We start from the raw sequence: 21,524 nt of genomic DNA on the forward strand, positions 1-21,524 counted from the left end.
CCCTCTGACGCCATGAGCCAAAATAAATATTTCCCAAAGTTGTTTCTGTCAGTATTTGGTCACCACTATGCAAAAGTAACTAAAACACCTAGTTACTGTTTGTACAACCTGGAGACTGGCCTCAGTCCATCTCACACAATTACAGATTGTTTAAAGCCCAGATGTGGAGACTTGACCCCATTGGGAAAGTCAAAGCAGGCGTCTCTGAGGGAGGGCCTACTATGTTAAGATTTTGGGGGTTGAGTAGAAGATAAGTTGAAAAGAAAGGGGAACCTTTCCAGAAGGAATAGAGTGCCCAGTAGTCCGTGGTAAAGACAGCAAGACCCTGGCATGAGACACACAAGGGCAGTATGTAGACAGAAGTTTCTGTCCCCCAGCCTCTCCCAAGCAGCCACTCAGAAGCTTAAGAGTTATGACTTCCTGTCAATAAATGCTTGGTTCTATATAACTATGCATCCTCATACACACCAGTTTCTCAGGCTGAAAGGGGCCATGAGTGGGAACAGTTTCAGCACCCTGCTCCATAGTAATCTTAGTCTGCCATAAGTGAAACGCTATGAACTGGGTGATTTCTAAGTTACGGAAATGAGCTTCTCAAAGTTTGGAGATATGGCATCAGGGTGACAGCGTGATTCTCGTGGAAGCCCTTTCCTGGGTGGCAGACCGCTGCTGGCTTCTTATTGTACCTTCACAAGGCAAACACACTGGGCTCCCTCTCTTAACCCTGCTAACTCTGTTCTTGAGGGCTCCACTCTGGTGACCTAGTTGTTCCTTGGAGGTCTCGTTCTAACCCTACTGGGTATGAGGATTTCAATGCCTGAGTTTAGAGGAGGGAAAGGTGATTGTTCCATTAGCATTTGTAACAGTTGGAGACTGGGCTGGGGCACGGCTCAGTTGGCAGGGTACTTGTTGTACACGCATAAGGATCTGAGTTCGGATTCCCAGCAGCCCAGTAAAAAGAAATACCAGATGAGGCGATACATACCTAGAATTTTAGAACTGAAGAGGCCGAGACAGGGGGATGCCTGGAGCTAGCAGGCCAGCTAATCTTGCCAAGTCAGTGAACTCCAGGTTCAGAGACCCCAGTCTCAAAAGAGTGGGTGAAATAATGATCTAGGGGGCTGGAGAGGGGGCTCAAGAGTTATGAACACTGTCTGTTCTTGCAGAGGTCTTGAGTTTGTTTCCCAGCACCTACATGGAGGTTTACAACCTTCTTTAACTCTAGTTGGGGGGGAAGGGGGTTGAACACCCTCTTGTGGCTTCCGCAGGCACTGCATGCATGTGGTGCACAGACACACAGGCAAAACACTCATACATAAAATAAAACCAAATAACTATTTTTTAGAAACTAAAATGGCAGAAGGCACCCAACATCAACCTCTAGTCTACACACCTGTGTGTCTGTGCACTTATAAAAGCATACACAAACATGTGTTTTACATACACACACACATGCACACATGCATATACAAAACAAAGCAACCCTAGGGAACTAATACAACCTAAGAAGTAAATGTAAGAGAGGAAAAAGAAACAGGACCAATCCCTGGAGCATTTGACACTTCTTACCACTTCCGGTGCCATCACCTGGCTCCAAGCTCAACACCCCAACCACATTCCACCTCCTCCCGGTCAGCTTCCCTGGGTCCACACTCACTCACCTCAGTCCATTCTCCATGAAGAGGCCACAGTGTCCCCCTCAAGGTCAGGTCCCATTGCTTCTCTCTGCTCAGAAGTCGCCATGGGGAGGGGGATGGTAAACCTAGATATGGTACATCATGCAGTGGAACATTTTTGAGGACTAAAAGTAAAGTGTAGATAGTTTACAATGTGCTTAAAACCTGACCTTGCCAACCTGCCGTGAAAGAAACCGATGACGACAGAACCCATGCCATATTATACAACATTCATGCCATTTATGTGAAGTGTCCAGAACAGGGAAACCGTCAGGGTCAGAAGGCCGACTGATGAGGTCAAGGACTGGAGGAGGGACAGACAATGACTGATGACTGGGGTGATGTTTCTAGAATTACATCCCAGTTGACAGCACGACTCTATGTATGCCGTAGAAAACACTCGGTGGAGTCATTTGCATGAGTTCATTTGGTGGCCACTTAAAAGCATTACCACCGTATCCTCTATCTTACAAGCAAAGCCCATGCGTGCAAGGCCCCATCCTGCCCACAGTAGTTCTCTAGTATTTCATTTCTCCTCTGCCAATCCTCTTCAGCCATTCCAGCCACCATTGCTCCCCTCACTGGGACTGCTATGGGGACAATTTCCCTCCCCTCTGCTGAGTCTCCAGGGTGCACCGTCCACATCTCTCTCTTGCTCCACACTTGGCCCTTCTGCGTGTGTTATTTCTTTTTTATGCAGGTTTCACTCTTTTGCCTCTCTCAATTCCTCACCCCAAACCCATCCAGTTGCCTGGTCCAGGCAGCCCCCACACCCATACCTGCAGTGAGACGCCCCCCCCGCCCCCATTGTCTCTCACTGTGCTTGCTTCTCGGCCTTCCCTCACTGCTTCCTCTGCTGCAGCCTTATTCGTTTTGTCTGTCCATAGTTTGTGTCCACAACCAGAGGGTAAAATGAAGGAGAGTGGAATCAGCTGTGTTCCGTGTGCCCAGAGCAGGAATGGTCCCCAGAACAGACTCTGTACCCACACCCATCCGTGGTTGAAGAACACCTCTGTGCCCCGCTCAGTAGGAAAGTGTGGGTTTGTTTTCTCCTGTTTCTCCTTCCTTCTAATGTTGAAACCTTTTACTTATGCACTAGAAAAAAAAAAAACTTTTACAAGGCAGGCAGGGCCCCAACTGTCCACATCACCTCCTGGATGAAACGTTAGACTCCTGAGCCTTTTGAAAATCGTGTTCTCCTCCCTCCCTACCTAGGCCAAAAGGAATCCAACCAAGCTCAGGTTCCCGGAGTGGGAATATCTTTTCTGACACAAAAAGAGGGAGTACCTCTCTTTAAAATGGCCAAAGGGTTTTGTCTTGTTTTCTTTGTTTCAATAATGACCTTCAATAAGCTGCCACGAATCACAGAACTCTAAGAAAGCCACCAAGGAGGCAAACTCCAAACAATTTGACCCACGATCCCCTTGCAATGGTTCATCTCCAGGGCCTGGAGTTCCATGGAACATGTCTTAAGGACACCACCCTCATCAAACAGGACTCCTGGCAGCTCAGAAGTCTCGGCTTGCTCCCCAGTTCTAGCTCCTAGAGTCCTCTCCCTTTCCTGGCAGCAGAAATCACACTCCTGCTTCAGAACCCAGTTTGACACTGACCTGTCTGGGAAGACCCTTGATCTAATGCAAAGTCTCAAGTTTCAACCGAACTTTATTCACACCCATAACACGCCTGCCATAGTCATGATGGCAGTGTTTGTTAGATGCCAGCCGGTAAGCCCCGTATAGTTAGCCACAGTGCCTTCTCTGCATGGCGTTCGACATGGTCACACATTCATTCTGATCACCATATCACGCTGTCTCAGGCAACAAAACTCCAAGGTCCCCACCACCATTGACAAGCAAACCCCAATGGGGTGGTTTATTTCCCATGCTAGACCCTTCCGGCTTGGTCTCTCTGTAATGAGCCTCTGCCTGAGCCAAGGAGAAGAGACTCAGCCCAGGGACAGTGTGCGTGGGGTTTGTACCCACCCTGTGGGCAGTCTATCCAGGGAACCCATCCATAAAGCCAGTCTCAAGTACTCTCAAGCCACCCATGACCCTCTAACCAGGAGGGTGTGTCTTTATTAAAGCTCTTATCCCCTTTTAGCCAAATGTGGTCGCTATAGAGATGGCTTCATTCCTCCCGAAGGCAAGAAGTTCATGGGGAGAATTAGTCAATTCCTTCTGCTCTGTCGGCAGCTTCTGAGCAGAGAGGGGATTACAAGAAAGCAAAAGATGCAGAAATTCCAGAGAGACAGTCTTCCTTCCTTCTTTGCCACGGGGCTGCTCTTAGGACCCACCCTAGAGGGCAGTAAAAGAGCCACTGCTGGGCCTGAGAGGGAGTGGTCCTGCACGGGTGATTTCTTAGTCAAGGGAAGGCACAGATGTCTGGCTGGTGGAGATAAGACACTTCTCAGGAAGTGTGAGTCACCTTGGTCCATCTCTCAAAGCACAGAGGCCTCACAAGAGCATAGCCTGTAGGCACAGCCAGGCCTTCCTCCTAACCCAAGGAACCTATGGTGCCCTTTAAACCAGGGCAGCCACCAGTGCTCGGGTAACTTGCAGCCGCCCTCACCCAATCACTTTCTATCCGGCATTCCTAGCTCTTTGTTTCTTTATTTGTCTTGCTTTTGTTTCCTTTGGAATGTTCCAAGCCCCTTGTATCACTGTGGGCCAAGAATCTGAGCACTCCCAGGGTCAGAGCCCGCTTCAAGTTGTTTATCCCTATGTGTGATTTCCGGACAGAAGATCCAAAAGCAGAATTCTGCTCCAGATTTCCAAAGAACTGACAGTCACAGTTAGTGAACCTCTCTGTGTGTCTTAGTTACCTCATGTGCCCAACTTAGAGTGAAAGAAGGATGGAGCATGCTCTTGGGGACAGCACTTGTGACAGCGCTAGCCCCTTCGATGGCCTCCATACGTCACTAGCTACTACCTGCCGGCCAGATGTGTTCCTTCATCAAATAGAACGCCTTATGCTGTTATTAGTCATTTACTCCAGGAGAATCAAATCATCTGAGCAGATTGGCGTTGAAGGCAGAAATAATGATAAGTTGTACAAAGCCACTGGCCTCCTGGGAGGGCTGGAGGGAGCCCTAGAGAAGATGGGGGAGGGAAGAATCACAGATAGAAGGTTCTACTTCACCCATTTTCGGGTGTGACCCACGTATAGGGACTTTAGGAGATTAGAAAGGGGTATTTGTCAGAGCAAAAGTAAGGTCAATAGAGGCCATGGCCCATCACACATTATCACAGTTCCCGGAGCTGAGAGAAGTGGAGGATGGCAACTGGACACCAGAGCTCACAGCGAGCAAACCTCTCTTGTCTGTCTCCTCAACTCTTAGGTGGGGATGATAACAGGTTTATGAGGAAACATGAGAGAAACACATCCTGTGCCTTGCCATAGTAGCTGTACAATCAATGTTACCAGAACAATTTTAATGGTGTTATTGCTGCTACCATACTTCTGTCCTGCTCCCTGGGTCTCCCACCCTGGAGCCACACCTCAGTGCCATCCTCCTAACCAATATGCTAGATCCTCTGATGAGATTTTTCAAAAATGGAATTAATGTAAGAGAGTCTAGCTTCAATTCTTTACTTCATCGGGTTCTCCATCCTGTCTTTGGTAAAGATGAGAAACCATCAGCTCGTTTCTGCATTTGGGAGCCCTAGGGAAGGAGGTCGCCCAAAGGAGCAGCAGTGCTTGAAGCCCCCATAAATGGACAGCCAAACTCTAGGAGAAATGGGCGTGGATCTGATTGGAGGAGTAGACTGCTCGAACAACAGGACAAGGCTGAAAGAAATGAAGGCTATGTTCCTAAAACTTCTCACAGGAAGGAATAGACACAACCCTTCACCTCTCCCCATAGCTGAGCTAGAAGCCAATCAATTGTAAGAGAAACAGCTGCCAACTGGGGAAGACAACTGCCTGTCTTCTGGACAGCAACAAGCCAGCTGTGGTGTGCAGGGCCACCCTGGGGCCAGCCGTGATGTGCAGAGCCACCCCGGGACCAGTTCTCACTGCTGAGCTGTGCTATGCCGAGAGAGCACCAGCCTTGTGAAAAGGGCAGATTTGCAGGACTAAAGCCCATAAGGCTCGGCTTTTGTGGACCTGTCTGTCTGAGTTTCAACTCCAGGCTTCACCCTTTGGTGACAGTGATTCTCCAGTTGTAAGGGCACCAGGGCAGAACCCACAGCACCTTCTATGGAAATGCCTAGTCCTATTTGGGCCAGAGACACATGCTGGGGCCAGAGACACATGCTGGGGACAGTGGGTGGATTCACGGGAACTACAGAAACCTCTTCTTAACCTCAGGGGGTTTGTTGTCTAGCCCCAGAAGAAACTATGTGGAATTGGAAGTACTATCTTTCTTGAGAACCATCTTTCTCAAAAAAAAAACAAAAAAAAACCACTTTAAGAACAGTAACAGTACCTTTCTGATAGTACTTCTGGTATGTTCAATGGGGCTTTAGAAATAGTTAGGTCATGAGATTGGATCCTTATGGACAGATGAAGGGGCCAGAGCAAGTGTGCACACTCTTCATCTCTCTCTCTATCTCTCTGCCCCAGGAGAAAATGACTACATGCAAAGCCAGGAGAGCCTGGTCACCAGATGCTATGCCTTAGAGTCCCCAGATTCCAGCCTAGAAGAAGCCAGTGGCTGCTCTTTAAGCCCCTCAGTCCGCGCATTCTGGTAAACCAGCCCAAACTAACAAAGACGCTAGCCTAAGACTGTCATGACTCTAATTCTTCACATTTCAACATATTTCTTTAAGTCAAAAATGTATTTTATTTGACGTGTCTGGGTATTTCGCCTATGTGTATGTCTGGGCACCACCCGTGCACCTGGAGCAGGAAGAGGCAAGTCAGGGCCCTCAGATCTCCTGGAACTGGAATTGTGAGCCACCACGTGGACGTGGGACACAAACCCAGGTTCTCTGAAAGAGCAGGCAGTGAGTCCTGTTAGACACTGAACTCTCGTCAGCCCCTTATTTCACATATTCTAAAGCAAAAGCATGTTTCTGGTAGTTAGTCAAACCCAGATTGTTAAACCCAAGTTCTAGGTCCAAGTTATATAAACCGCAGGGTTGGCATGCTTTTGGCGACCTATTGTGGTTTGAATCTGAAATGTCCCCCAAGAAGCCCCTGATTTCAATGCTTGACCTCAGCAGGTGGCTCTAATTTGAATCCTTCGGGAATAAGGCCTGACTAACTGAAGAAGGATAATAGGGTCAACCTTTGATGGTTCTAATCCCGCCTTTGCTTCCATCGCTCTCTGACTCAAACTGCCGCCATCACAGAGGAGCCTTTCCGCCATGCCTTCCCATCTGAGGCAGACTAAACTCTCTGAGATCAGCAGCCCAGATGAATTCCTCCCTCTCCCTTAAGCTGACTTTGTTGGGCAGTTGGTCGCAGTGATGTAATGTAACAACCATTCCGTGTTAGATGATGTGTGTCTGAACTCAGGTATGTTCCCTGTAAGAGAGACACAGCAGATGTTGAAGAAGTCTGGACTTGAGAAACTCAGAAAATGTTTACAATTAATCAATGGGCTCACTAGGCAAGGGTAAGTGTTGTACTAGCGGGAGAACCTGAAGGTGGACCAAAGATGTTGGCCATGGCGTGGTGATGGTGGCACAGCTCTCTGTGTGTGAGGCCAAACACAAGCTTTGGAAATGAAACTCCCATCATACACACTGATCAACATAGGACTCCCAAGTCTCATGGAAAGATGGGGTTTTTGTCTGTGGATTGGTCGAAGCTCAGAAGAGCAAATGCTCACGCTGGAGACGCTAACATGACACCCTTTAAATCCCAACCCTGAGACCAGCGCTCTTGCTTTGGCTTTGGTCCTAACTAGCATTATGAACACATGGTCCATGGCTGTGCCAGGAGCACGCTGGCCTCAGAGGCATTTGGAGGCCATGGAGAACAAACATCTGTAATTCAGAACATTGCCTTGGAACGGGCAGCTTGGGCGTTGGGGTCTTTAGAAACACAAGAATTTTCTTTACAGGAAGTAGTGTGGGGGCAGGAACTGGAAAGGAGATGGTTACAAGAAGTTAGAGTTCAGAGGACCCATGGATTCCTCTCAACTGAAGAAAACAGGCTGTCTCACACAGGGCAAGCATTAAATTTTCCTTACAGAAGAAAATTCCCAGAAAGCAGCTAAGAGAGGCCTCCTCCGTGGGAGCAGCTGCAGCCAGAGGCGGGACAGAGCAAGCACTTGACCTTGGTTGCCTTAAAGCTGTTCTTTAAGGCTTAGTCCCACATGAAGCCCACACCCACTGATCCAGCGGACCTCAGAGTCCATCCAACACAGAACTAAGAAGTGTTTCTAGAACTGTCCAGCAGGACAACTGAATTCTGGAGATAAGAGCTTGGACACCCAGGGGAAACATCTCCTGCCCACAGTTACCAAGTTAGTTAGGACTGGAAGGAAAACTCCAGTGTTCTAAATCCTAGGCAACTCTCCTCCATGGCTAACATTGTCTTGTTACTTTTTGATTGGCACATATTATTAAATTTTAATGGGATCTAGCCTGATATCGTGATGCTGGTTTACAATGATTAGATGGGGCAATTGACAAAAGCCCCCACTTTCAAGAGCTGTCATTTCTTTGCATGGGGAACATTCAAAATCCCCTCTGCTAACTACTATTTTGAAATAGCCAGTTAATTGCTGTCAAACATAGTTACTCTATTATTCTACAGAGCATTCTAAGTTACGACCCTTTACAAAATGTTTTGCTTGCTTGCTTTCTTGTTCATTTTCCCTGTACCTTCTCCAGGAGACAGACAGTAGAGCCCAACTAAAAGTTGAGATAACAGGGTGTTTCTGAAAATGAGGTACGCCAATCTTGTGGGCACTGACCTGAGTGAGGGTTTAAGTCACTCAAACACAAGGGAGAAAAGATCCCAAACGTTCCGATCATGTGTTATTAAAATGTCGGACACGAAATTGTAAGTGTGGGCTGCTGTATCTCTCTCTATTGAAACATGTATAGCATAAGAAGGAAAATTAAGAGATAATGTTGCAGAATAAATTCTAACCCAAGTTGAGTTGGTATAGAGTAATCATCAGTTTTATGAGCTTAATGGGATAAAGTTTATGTCTTCCTTAGGTTGGAGTTGATTCTCTCATTCATCTGAAGATGGAGGATCCCTCCATCTCGAGTGCTCTATCTCAGGACTCCGGAGTCTTCTCCAATCAACCGATAGACGGTGAAGGAGCCAGCCTTGAGAATTAGCCGGTCCATGGGAGCTTAGGAGCAGACCTGGAAAGCACAGCACTCTGGCATCACGGAGGCTCTGATGACATCACACAGAACGCTCGCCTACAAGGGAGGCTGGGAAATGGAGTGTTTCTTGTCTCCAAGACAAAATGGTCATGGACTTTGGTAGATATACAGCAAACTCTGCACAGAAAATCAAGCCCCCTGCTTCCCCATATGTCCTAGAAGAGTGCTTGAGCATCATGTGGGGGTGTATACCTCCCTATTTGGAAACTATTAGTCCAGAGGGCCAGACAGACTAACAGCCACCTACATTCCCTTTCCCACGGAACAGAACTTCCTGAAGACAACCAGATTTGAGAGAAGGGAAGCTCTTAGCAACAGCTCCCATTATCAGGTGCTCGCCCCGTGTACACAGCCCTCAGACCAATGACATAGCTGCTAGTGTCCCATTTTTCCTATGAGGAAACTAAGGCCATCGTGGCTTCCACAGTGGGCTCAAATCACACAGCAGAGGGCAGAACCTGACATCTTGCACCAGCTCCAGTCTACAGTGACAACTTTGTGTTAACTCCAGAGGGAACACGGAAGGAAGCTCTCTCAGACAGAGAGCAAGAGGAGAGAGAGGTGGGGCTCAGGAGGATGAGATGACCTGGGGGGGGGGGTGGGGGCGCGGGACTGACTGTGGGGATGGAACTGGAAAAGGCAGGAGGGTGGGTGGCAGGATTTCAAGGGAAAGAAAGTGGCCACAGGCTCCAAGGTCAGGCTGGAGCTCAACTGTGTCACTCTCTGTCACCCAGCAAGCACTGTGTGGAGAACTCTAAGGGCCGGTTGGGAGCTGTTTGGGAAGACACAGTTCATGGTGACCCCTCTCCCCAATTACGCTCAGCATAGCCATTGAAACTAGACAGGCTGACAGGGTGGGAATACTAGCTAATTGTGGCTAAAACAAAACACCATGACCGCACACTTCATTAAGCAAAAAGATTTTAGTTCAAAGTTCCAAAGGTTCAAGGGCAGGGCGCCAGTATCTGGCATAGGCTTCCTGGTGGATGTCTTCATGCTGGTGGACCAGGCACACACGGGTGGCCCTCTCACCAAGCCACGCCTGAAGTTTCCACATCATCCCCCAGTACTGCATAGTGGGGATCAAACTCTCAAAACCTGCACCTGTGAAGGACAAACCACAGCCACAGGCAGCTTAGCCTGGCCTGGTGGTTCTGCCTCATAGCTCTGTCCCCTCTCCTTCACACCTTTCCAGTAAGATAGGCATCGGGAACAACAGAAAAGCAAACGGCCACCCTCGGTTTGCAGCCAGCGGCAGTAGAATTGAGGCAGAAATGACGTGAGTTTGTTTGGTAGAGAGTGTGGCCTGGACAGAGCTACACAAACCAGCCCAGGTCTCTCCCAGCCTAGCCGAATGGGTGCCCTTTGGTATCAGGAGTAGGAAGAAGAATGGGCCCCCAAACCCGAGACTGATCACCACTGAGGTACAACTGCCTCATCCCGAAATGACTTGCCCCCCCCCCCAAGATCTCTGTCCCCGCTCCGAGCTGGCCCCGCTGTCCATTACTTGTTGGTCAGTACAGCACCTGCGAACGCTAAGTGGTGGAACTGAGCAACCATTAAAAGCACTTTTCGCCAAGGCCCAGGAGAAAATGAAACAAGAAACTGAATTGGGAGTTGGAGGAACGAGAGTTTGTGATAGCGAAGGCCTGGCTGTCCCTGGAATTCCACCTGTAAGATCTTACCCATGAGTCACCGCCTCAATAACGATGGGCATGTCATGCTGCAAGCTGATAGGGCTGTGTGCAGAGGAGGTGCCCCCCACCACCACAGGAGATACCTCCATGCCAATGAGGAGGAGCTAGCTAGCAGGAGACTGCTGGGAATCCCATCCTGCCATCCTGTGTTAAAACCCTCTGCTTGTTGCTTCCTTCTTTCTCTCAACTGCATCGCCCTGTCCACCCAGAGCTAAAATGCTGGAAGCTGGTGTGGCCAAGTGAGAGGAGGCACATGGTTTTCAGTGTGACCCATGGGCTTCCCTGCACCCCCCCCCACACACACACCCCACCCCGTCCTCTGTTTTCCTCTGTCTTCCTCTCTCCCTCTTCTCTCTCCACCCCGCTCTTCTCGAAGGAGAATTATATTCAGCTCTGTGGGTTGTTTTTAATGCATTCCAGATGCCAGAAGAAATCTTGGCCTGGGCTCCTCGTTCTTCTGACTTCGGACCTCTCCCCCACCCCCAACCCCACCTCCTTTCTGGCGCCCAAGACCACAAGGAAAACAAAAGTGCAGGCTGGCGCCATCTGCCGGCAGCTTCCAGAAGCCGAAAGAAGGGGAAGATGAGGTGGGGCAGGACTGGTTTCCTGTAATGGGTTCTGTTGGAAAAATTCAGGTTATCTGGGAGAAAAGTGGTGTGTAAATCAGAACGCTTTAGTCCTTGGCAGGAAGGGACTGAAGACTTGCGGCGTCTGGGAGCCCTCGAGTTCATTCACAGTCTCACTCTTTGGTTGCTTTTCTTTTTCTCCCCACCCCCACGCTCCTTTTTTTTTTTCCCCTTTTTAATTACAGTCTGGGACCCAGCTGTGTGGTTTTTAACATCACATTCTTTGAAGGGCAGAGATTTTGACATCCCTGCTTGTGTTCGCTAAAGGAAACTCGGGACTCTGCAAATTAACTTTTAAGTGTCCGGCCTGGCGACACCGGATCAGTAGAAGTCAGAACGTGGAAATGAAAGCACTAACTGTAGCCAGGGCGGTGTTAATAGAGGAATCTCCAGGGCGGTGTGGAGGCTGTGAAGAGGGTGGGTTATGCCAGGTCATGGAAATGGAGTCAAATCTGTTGGTGGAGGGGAGTGAAGGGCTGGGGAGGTCACGAGGCAGCCAGGAATGAAGTCCCAATGCCCAGGAAGGAGGCCCAACCTGGGGCCGTACGAGGAGCAGGAAAACCAGGTCTGACAGCTGTGTGCAGTCCAACCACAGCCCACGTTCCATCAAGGCTGGACTGGATGGGCATCCAGCATGCTGACTACTGAGCATGCCAGTAGGCCCAGGACCAGGGACTCCTCCAGCCCAGGGCTTCTTATGTAGGGACTCACAAGAAGGAAAAAATTTAGCATGTAAGATTCCATGCCCTGACACCCTCTCTCTTTTGGCTAAAGAAACCTTCATCTTTGTCGCCTCCCTGGGAGTTGGTGACACAGAAGCAGCAGACAGGAAAGATAAAAAGTGGAGTCCGGTGTCGCAGTCCTGGAACTTCCGTTTCTGAGCAGGCTACGATTCTCTTGAATAAGAAATGAAACTTGAGGAGCTTGTTGCAGGGCACCGCTTTCAAGAGGGGTTCATGCTGAAGAGCGATTGTGAGGACGTTAGATGGTTTTAGAAAGCAGCGCCAGTTGCTAGGGAGCAGGCAATTCATTCTGACAGGATGGATGCTGGAAATCCATCCTGAGCAATACCGAGCAAGACCTCTACCACTGAGCTGGAGACCATCCCAGAAAATGCGTTCTTTTGTTTTTCAATGGTTTTTTAATGTGTATTGTGTGTACCTGCTTGTCTGTGTGTGTGCCATGTGCATGCACTACCACAGTGGCAGTAAGAGGGCACCAGATCCCCAGAACTAGCATTATTGACTGTGGAGATGAGCTTTGAGGTCTCACATATGCTCAGGCCACCCCAGTGAGACAGTTCACTTCCTATCACCTGTAAGGTATAGAACTCTCAAGTCCTCCATCCCCATGTCTATCGACTCCTCCATCCCCACAGCCATCAGCTCAGGCTTGTTACTGTCCCAGCTGCCCCAGGCCAAGGCTGGAAGCATCATCCTCCAGTCCTAAGGTTCTTGTGTGCCTTGCTCCTAGCTAGTCAGAAGTTGTATTTCTGCTCCTTGGGGAACTAGGAGTCCCATCCTGACTGTCCTAATCCTGAGACCTTAACTGCCTCCCCGTACTTCCCATAATACAATGTTATTAAGCCTCTCTTACATTAAGGAACTGTGCTTTGAGACCAGGAAATTAACCTCAAAGCAGCCTACAAATGTGGACAGGAAAAGCAGTGGTTGTAGCACTTGAAAATATTTCTAGATCTCCTTCTTGGTCAGGTCTTCTATGGTCATTCTCTCTCCTGTGTTCCTCCAGCCCATTTCGAAGTGCAAAGTACAATTCACTACGCACCTCCGTCAGGTGATGCATACACCCAACTCTGAACAGTGGAATGAGTTTCTCCTCCCCTAACGACTATCAAACCAGACAGTTTCTACTCAAACATTTCTCAAGACACCTAGGTCTGAAGGTTGAAGGGCTGCGCCAGCCTGAACTGATTTGGGGTGCATGCACAGTAAGGTGTCCTCAAGTAACCTTTTAGGAGAACAGCCCTCTTTACTATCTTACATATATGCATAATTGGGCTTACATATGATCAAAATCAGATGCATATGAAAGGGACTATGCTCAGTGGACAAGGGTTTATGTCCACTGAGCCTCAGTCAAAACAGAGAACTATACTCCTTAGTAACTAAATTCTTCCTCTTGAACCCCATAAAAGAAAGATCCAGACAGTACTGGGGGCCCTTAGGTACCCTTACCCACAGGCAGGCACCCCCCTTCTAATCTGCACTATTGATTCATTTTAAAGTTGTCTTGTTACTTTTGAAAATCCATCCGGGATTCTATTTCAGTTTTCAATAAGAAGAAGCTAAGTACCTGTTCACCAGTGTTAGCCCTGGGGTCTGTACCGCCCCAGCAGTGCGCTAGCAGCTGACAGACACTTGCTGTCTTGCCCCTGGTTCACTGCGCTGTGGACAAACGCTGCTCTGCCTTAGGTTTCTGATTGCTTAGGTATCTGATTATTTATTTCTGAAACATCTGGTTTTGGCACAGCACGGTGGTGGCTGTTGACCTCTATAAATAAACATATGTCTCCTGAGGACATGTGAACAAACATAGCAAGGCACATTTAAAAAGCTGATTCCAGGATTCTGGCTCACATTGCTTGTCTGTCATTCTCTAGATCTGGCTTGCAGGGTGGTCTTCACCAATGGTTCTCCTCCCACCCAGTATGAAAAAAACCACTCCCTAGAAAGAGCGGGGAGTCTGGCACTAGCCAGTTAGGGGGACCTGGGGGCTCAGGGATGAGGCAGAAGCAAGATTTTATTGCTTGGTTGTGAGTAGGTTTGGGGAGGGGACAATGGGATCAGCCCAGGTGGTGAAGACACACATGGGACGGTTTGAGACAGTCACTGCCTGCAGCGACAGGTCCTGATAAACAGCAAGAGACGAAAGCATCAAGTCCAAAATGCATCCGATCCACCCAACTTACCCATTACCCTAGCTTAGAGATAGGACGCTTGGGTATCAGTGTCTCCCCTCCTGGTTATTGGCTGAGTGGGGTCTGCGCTCATGGCCACAGCCAATCACGAGAAGGGCTCTGAACTGAAAGTACGGCTTGTACTGAATACATGTCATGTTCACACCTCGAATCGGACTACACCCAGAACCATCTGCAGTAGAGAACCTTTTCAGAAAGTTGACAAATTCCAGCTGTGCTAAGCATCAACTCTGACTGTAACCACAGACTTCCAGGGGTGGTTTCTCTTGGTTTCCAGAGGGTGTTCCGCCCCAACCCCAGTGGTTAACATCCTATTCATCTTTCCAAATTTATTCATATTATTCATCCCTCATAGAGAACCCTCTGGTGCTTGGGGACAAGAGGAAGTGTTACTTCCCTCAGCCCTCTGCATTCTCCCGGGTCAGGCCATCTTATGTAACTAGGTCGAAGCACCTGAAAGAACAATCCAAGGGAGGAACTGTTTATTTGGGCTCACAGTTTCCAAGGGGAAAGTTATAGCCCTCGGGTCCACTGATTCTGGTCTGTCCGGAGGCAGAACATCATTTGTGTTGAGAGCATTGGGCTCAGGCTACTTGCAAGAGGTCAAACAAGAAGCAACGAGAAACTGATGGGGACTAGGAAAATATATGTAACCTCCTTTCTTCAACTGGACACCCACCTCCCGACATCTTCATCAGTTCCCCTAAACAGCCACTAGCTGGAAGCCAGCAACGGGTGAGCCACTTGTTGGACATTTCTCAGCCAAACCGCGACACTCCCTTAGCTGTGGCTGCTCTGTGTCGCAGAGTGGCTTGCTTGAAGCCTCTCTCCAGTACTCACCATGGAGATGGAAGCTCTTTGAGAGGAAAGACGGCCATGTTTCCACAAAACTCGGCTAACATGGATGTAGAGCGCACCTCTGCTTCACATGCCTGCGGGAGAGCAAACAGCTATTTGAATGGTTATGGTCTGAAATGAAAATGCTGTCATCCTCCAGACTCGGGTATTTGAATACTTGGCCCCCAGTTGGCGGTACTGTTGAAGAGGTCACAGAACCTCATAGGTGCAGCTTTCCAGAGGGAATAGGTGGCTGGAGGCGGGCTTGGAGGGTTTGTAGCCCCGCCCCCTTCCAGTTCACTCTTTCTGCTTCCTTTGTGTTGTCCTGAGCTCTTGGCTTCCTGCTTTGGCCACCTACTGCCACCATGCTTTTCTCACCAATATGGACTCTCTCTCTCTCTCTCTCTCTCTCTCACACACACACACACACACACACACACACACACACACACACACACACGTACGCACGTGCGCCAAAAGCCAAAATCGAAATCAACTCTTCCATCAATCACTTTTGGTCACAGTGTTTTCCCACAGCAATAAAATAACTAGTATCCCTGTCAATATACAAGACACTAAGACATTCCTCAACTCAGAGATGTTGAAATTATTATATTGTTTTTTCACATTCTTTATTTCATCTTGAGACAAGATCTCACTATGTGGCTAGCTTAGTGTCTTAAAACTCACACTCCTACTACCTCAGCTTCCTGAGTGCTGAGATTATAGGCCTGAGCTTCCATAGTCAGCTTAAAAGGCAAAAATGCTCTTTAGAAGGAGTGACATGTGGCACTCTCTTGGCCTTTCTATACACCCTGCTTTAGGAAAGATTCTAGCGCAGAGTTCCAGGCAAGGAGCCAGAGAAACAAACGCAGGTCGGATAAGATCAGGGACCAAAGACCAGGGCCGGAGTGTAAGGGGAGTCAGATGTGCTGCCCTCTGCTTCCTCCGGATGAAGGAAAGGAGTCTGAAGTTAGGAAGGTTCCTTTCCATCTGCAAATGGCCTGTCTGCCACCTGAAGTTGAATCCCTGCTCTGAGAGTCCCCAAATGAAGTGATAAGATAATGCTCACTCCCGTTCACCGTCAAGCAACACTCAGTGACTTGATGTTTTTCACTTTGCTTTGTTTATTACAGATTTATGTATCTTCCTGAAAAGTGAAACTGCTGAATCACTGGATGTTTTTATTTTCCAAGGATGAGACCGGCAACGCCCACAGCTCTTCAGACCTCAACCTGCAGCTTCCTGCATCTCATAACCAAAGAGAACAAGGTCATAGCAACCAAGCTTGGTTCACCTTGAGGACCTTTTTATGATGGGAAAATAGAGGAGCAAATGTCCAGAAGGAGTTTGGAAAACCACTGAGGCAGAGACCTGTGGGCAGCGGCAGCCCAGACCCACCTGGGCTTGTCACCCTGTCTCCCTGTGTGGTCTTGGAAGACGGTGTCCTTGATCTGAAGACATGAACTTTGTCCTGCTCTTCTAGCTTGGGGAATGCTGAGAATTGAACTCATTAGGCTTCTCGTTTTCAGAAACCCAAACAAACTCATCTAAAGTCCCGGCGCACGTGAAAGGTATACAAAGCAGTCAGATACGTGCCTGTAGTTCTGCCGTGTAAATGTCCACACGGTAAATAAGCCAGATTGTAGAGGGTTCTTTAAAAAATGTTCCCCATCTCTCTGCTATCATCAGAAAACTGCTGCCATTTCTCTCCTCCAAATCAGAATGGCCCTGCTTACATTAATGCACTTGCTCTAACGGCAAAAACACCACTGTTACAGTCTTTATTAATCATTTTAAACAGCGTATTAAAACTCTCTGGGGAAACTGATAGATACTTCCAGTGTGTAGACTGATATTATTAAGTATTGATATCATATTAATGTCTAATTTGTAAAAGTTAATATGATATCTTTATCTTGCAATATCAAGCTTAAATTACAGAAGAGCCGAGAAGACTCGTGGTTGTAGATTATGGCTTAACCTGTGCTTATTTAGAACAGTGGTTCTCAGAAGTCCTCTTGAATTTCCTGTTCAAACACAGCCCACTGTGCCTCCTCCCCAGAGCTGCTGACCTAGGGAGGTGGGCGGGACAGTGTCATTTGCATCTTTAAGAACGTCCCCAGGTGATGCTGAAACTACTGGTCCAGGGAGCCCACTTGAGAATCATTCATTGAGGCAACTATTGGGAGAGTCAGCAAAGACAAACCCCAGAAGCTTCCTCTCCTTTTCCTCTAGAGACATGCTGAGCGGAGGGTCTAGAAGAGACTGGACTCGGGCAAGGGAGCATGGAGCAGGCTGACCGCGAGCACCTGTAAACCTTTGTCAGGCATTAGTTACCTTGTGTTGCTGTGGTTAAAAGACACCATGACAAAAGACTCTTCAGGAAGAGTTTATTCTGGCTTTTGTATGGTTCCGGAGGGACAGTTCACACTGGTGGAGAAGGCATAGCATCGGGTAGCCAGCAGAGATCACAGCTTCAGCTGCTTCAACCGCAGAAAGCAGGGAGAGTGAATTGGAAGTGGGGTAGGGCTGTAAACCTTCACAGCCCACCCTCAGTGACAGAGACGCATTTCCTCCAGCAAGGCTCCACCTCCTCAAAGTCCAAATAGCACCACTCACTGTGAACCAAGGGCCCAAACACCTGAGCCTATATGCGGGACATTTCTCATTCAAACCACGACATGTCCTTAAACAGACTTCAGTCACACCCTGGCAGTCTTCTACTGCTGACCTAGAAATCCGTGAGACCTGGGTCCTTTGCTCTGTCTCCATATGACCCTGGGATTGTATGGGGCTTCCCCTGAGAGAATTCTATGGGACCAAGGCTACCAGAAGAATACAACAATACCAGCTCCCCCACCCCAAACCACACAATGTTTAGGGGATCACAGGAAGTATTTTGTTGACTGCAAGATGGTGGAAAATAATCCGTTTCTTGGTCCCCAAAATATTGGGGTCATTGTCTCTGCTGTGCCTGCTGATGCTGGGAGAAACTAGGTAGAAGATAGGAGGTCCTCAGTTTGTATCCTGATAGACCCATAGTATATTTAAAATATCCTAAATCAAAGCTGCATTTAATATGCCTAATCTCCTAAACATCATAGCTGAGCCTTGCCTATCTTCAGTGTGCCAGGCACTGCAGGGGCCTAGAGCCGGAAAAACGTTCTTGTTGAACATGTCCGTGAGGGGTTCTAGTGCTGCAATGAAACACCATGACCAAAAAGCAAGTTGGGGAGGAAAGGGTTCATTCAGCTTATACTTCCATATCTCTTTTTACCACTGAAGGAAGTAGGGACAAGAACTCAGACAGGGCCGGAACCTGGAAGCCGGAGCTGATGCAGAGGCCATGGTGCGGAGCTGCTTACTGGCCTTCTCCCCGTGGATTGCTCAGTCTGCTTTCTTATAGAACCCAGGACCACCCGCCCAGAGAAGGCACCAGCACAATAGGCTGGGCCCTCCCACATCAATCACTAATTAAGAAAATGCATCCTTAACCCAGATCTCAACTGAGGTTCCCTCCTTCAGATAGTTTGTATGCCGAGTTGACGTTAAGACTAGCCAGCACAGACACTACGTTGGACATGAATAGTAGAATGGTTTTGCGGGTTAGCTTCTATATCATCGCGATATCAAATCATTTGTTTTTCCATGTCTATGGAGTCATGCGAATTTTAAACAGCCCAGAGACGGCAAGGAATACATTTTTATTACTGTTATGTAGTTCAGACTAGGGAACACTGAGTTATACCTCCTGCTTCCAGCTCTTGAAGCGGCCACTGTGTTTTGGGCTTACTGCTCATGAACAAACCTAAGTGACCCATAGAAAGATGCCCAAGTCGTGACTGCATCACATCAGAAGGGAAATGGTCCAGGCACTCACTCCACAGCACCCTCCCTGCTGTAAGGCTGAAGGAGAGGGAGCAAATGGGATCAGCAGGACCTCATGGACATGTGCCTCTCCTCCCAGGGCCTTTATCTCTTTCTCTACAAAGCTAGGATGCTAAATTTCATTAGACGAGGCTCCCTTTCAGCCCTGAGCCAGAAGCACAGTAACTTTCTGTTCTTCCGCATGCCGCTCCTGGGTCCCCCTTCTCTGAACTATCCTGGGAACGTGCCCTCTCATCACATTTGGGGAGGAGGGATGTCTGGGGCTGGGAAAGGCTGTGAAGAGTCCCTAGGCAACCCAGGCGGACTTTGGAATATACAGTCAGTCTCAGATGGTAAGGAACTTAGACAATGTTGCATTGTGGAGCTTAAAAGCAGGCATTTTTAAGAGCCTGGGCTTACTGAGTCAGCAATCGGGAACATTCTCAAGAGGCTAAAAATATCCCCAAAAGTGAACTGAATTTTAAAAAATGTTCTTTGTGGAAACAACTGAGAGCTTCTTCCTTGAGAGTTAGCCATTTCCTTCCTTTGGGTGGTCACGGAATCACGCAAGCCTCAGACAGGGATGGGGTGAACACCCGTGACCCGAAAGGCTTTTCCTCCTAGATCCCATAACAAGGGACAGAAACGTTAAAGTTTAAATCTCTTAAATGATTTGCATTCTCAAAGCAATGAGGCACAGTGTTGTTCTCGCCCATCTGAAAATCTGAAGGTTCTCTTTCACACTGTCAAACAGCAGGACAAAGGGCATAGGCATTTTCAACCAGGAGCCAAATTCATGTCTGCCAAGTACTTAGTGTCTGGGACTGCTTGACTTTCCAAAGCAAGACACAAACCGTGGGCTCCTCAGTGGTCTGAAACATTTCCAGTAAAATGGAAAACTCACTGTTACCTCTGTGGTCATAACTCTACGCAGCAATGACAGCTATTTTTAACCATTACTTGACACAGTCCACAGTCACTGGGAAAAGGGGCTTGATGAGGGGCTGTCTACGTCAGCTTGGCCTGTGGGGCTTTTGACTACTGTCATTGTCATGAGGGACCCAGTCTAAAAGTGGGTGTCGCCACTCCCAGGGTTTGGGTCCTGGGCTGTTTAGGACTGTGGAAAGAGAGCTGAGGCTATGCGTGCGCCCATTCTTTCTCCTCTCTGCTCCTGACTGCGGATGTAGCTAGCTGCTTCGAATCCCTGCTGCCTTGATTTCCCCACTGTGATGAGTCATACCCTGGAACTGTGAGCTGAAATGAACTCTTCTCCCGAGTCACCTTTTTCAGGGAACTGTCTCACAGCAACAAGGACACCAGGGGAACAACTTCCCCTGGTCCCCACTCATGTGCCCTTGCAGGCACAAAGACAGCAAACATCCTTAATAGCAAATTAAGATGGACTCTCAGTGTAAGGGAGGCGCTGGATTCACACGGTGTCTGCAGTGGTTTTCTCAAACGAGCCCTGAGGCCAAGGGCAGTGGTAAGGGAGGCAAGCCAGCCCTTCTAACTCCCATGACCATAACCCTGTGTGATTGTTAGCTTTGGTGGGGGTGGTTTGGTTTGACTTAGCTTTATTGACACAGCATCTTGACTGTAGCCCATGGTGGGAGGATCATGTGTAAAAGCCATTTAATATCATGGTGGACAAGGAACAGAGAGGCAGCAAGAGACCCATTCCCCAATAACCTACTTCCTCCAGCTAGGTGGGGGTCGAGGATAAAATAACTAATAAAGTTTCTAGGACCAGCAAGAGGGAACTGAGCCTTCAATACCTGGTCCTGTGGACACACCACATTCAAACCATAACACCCAGGGCCTGTCACCAGGGGACAAACCACGTTCAAACCATTACACCCATGGTCTGCCACCAGGGGTCACACCACATTCAAACGGTCACACCCAGGGCCTGTCACCAGCCAGGAGGCCACGGCATCAAGCGACAGACTACACCAAACCAAGAGAATTTTCTTTCACTATGAATGAAGGGCAGTCATTTTCCTTCAGCTAACTGCTAGGGTCAGAGATGCTGGGCCCTAAAGTTAGGGTGGACCACCAGGGTAGCAGTGAGCACACTCCTCAGTGTTAAAAGCATATTACCTCAGCTTGCACAAGAACGCTCAGCAGTGGCTGCTCCTGGAGGTGACCCATGACAAAGACTTGTGTGATGTGGGCTACCCGGCCTGGTGCTGCCGAGGAATTTGCCATCTGCGGGAGCAGGACCGTCCCCTCCGAAAGCAGAGGCCTGGGTGGAAGGCTGAAACCACAATGGGGAAGCGTTTCTTGCTGAGATGTCACCAAGGCCGTTAGGATTCAGACAGGAATGGGAAAAGGCATCGAATTTTTCATTGTTTTTGCTTGTGAGGAACCAGAACTGTGAAGCCAGGAAAGAGATTTCAAGCCTCTGAATATGAGCTCAAGGAGCCAGGACTACAGTTACTGTAAAACTCAGCTTTCATATACCTCCTCACCAACACACACACACGCCACACACACTATACACCCACACCCACACTATACACTCACACACACACACATACACACACCACACACACACACACCATACACACTACACACACCACACA

This window comes from Microtus pennsylvanicus, chromosome 11 (genome assembly GCF_037038515.1).
Source record: "Microtus pennsylvanicus isolate mMicPen1 chromosome 11, mMicPen1.hap1, whole genome shotgun sequence".
Classification (NCBI taxonomy): Eukaryota; Metazoa; Chordata; class Mammalia; order Rodentia; family Cricetidae; genus Microtus; species Microtus pennsylvanicus.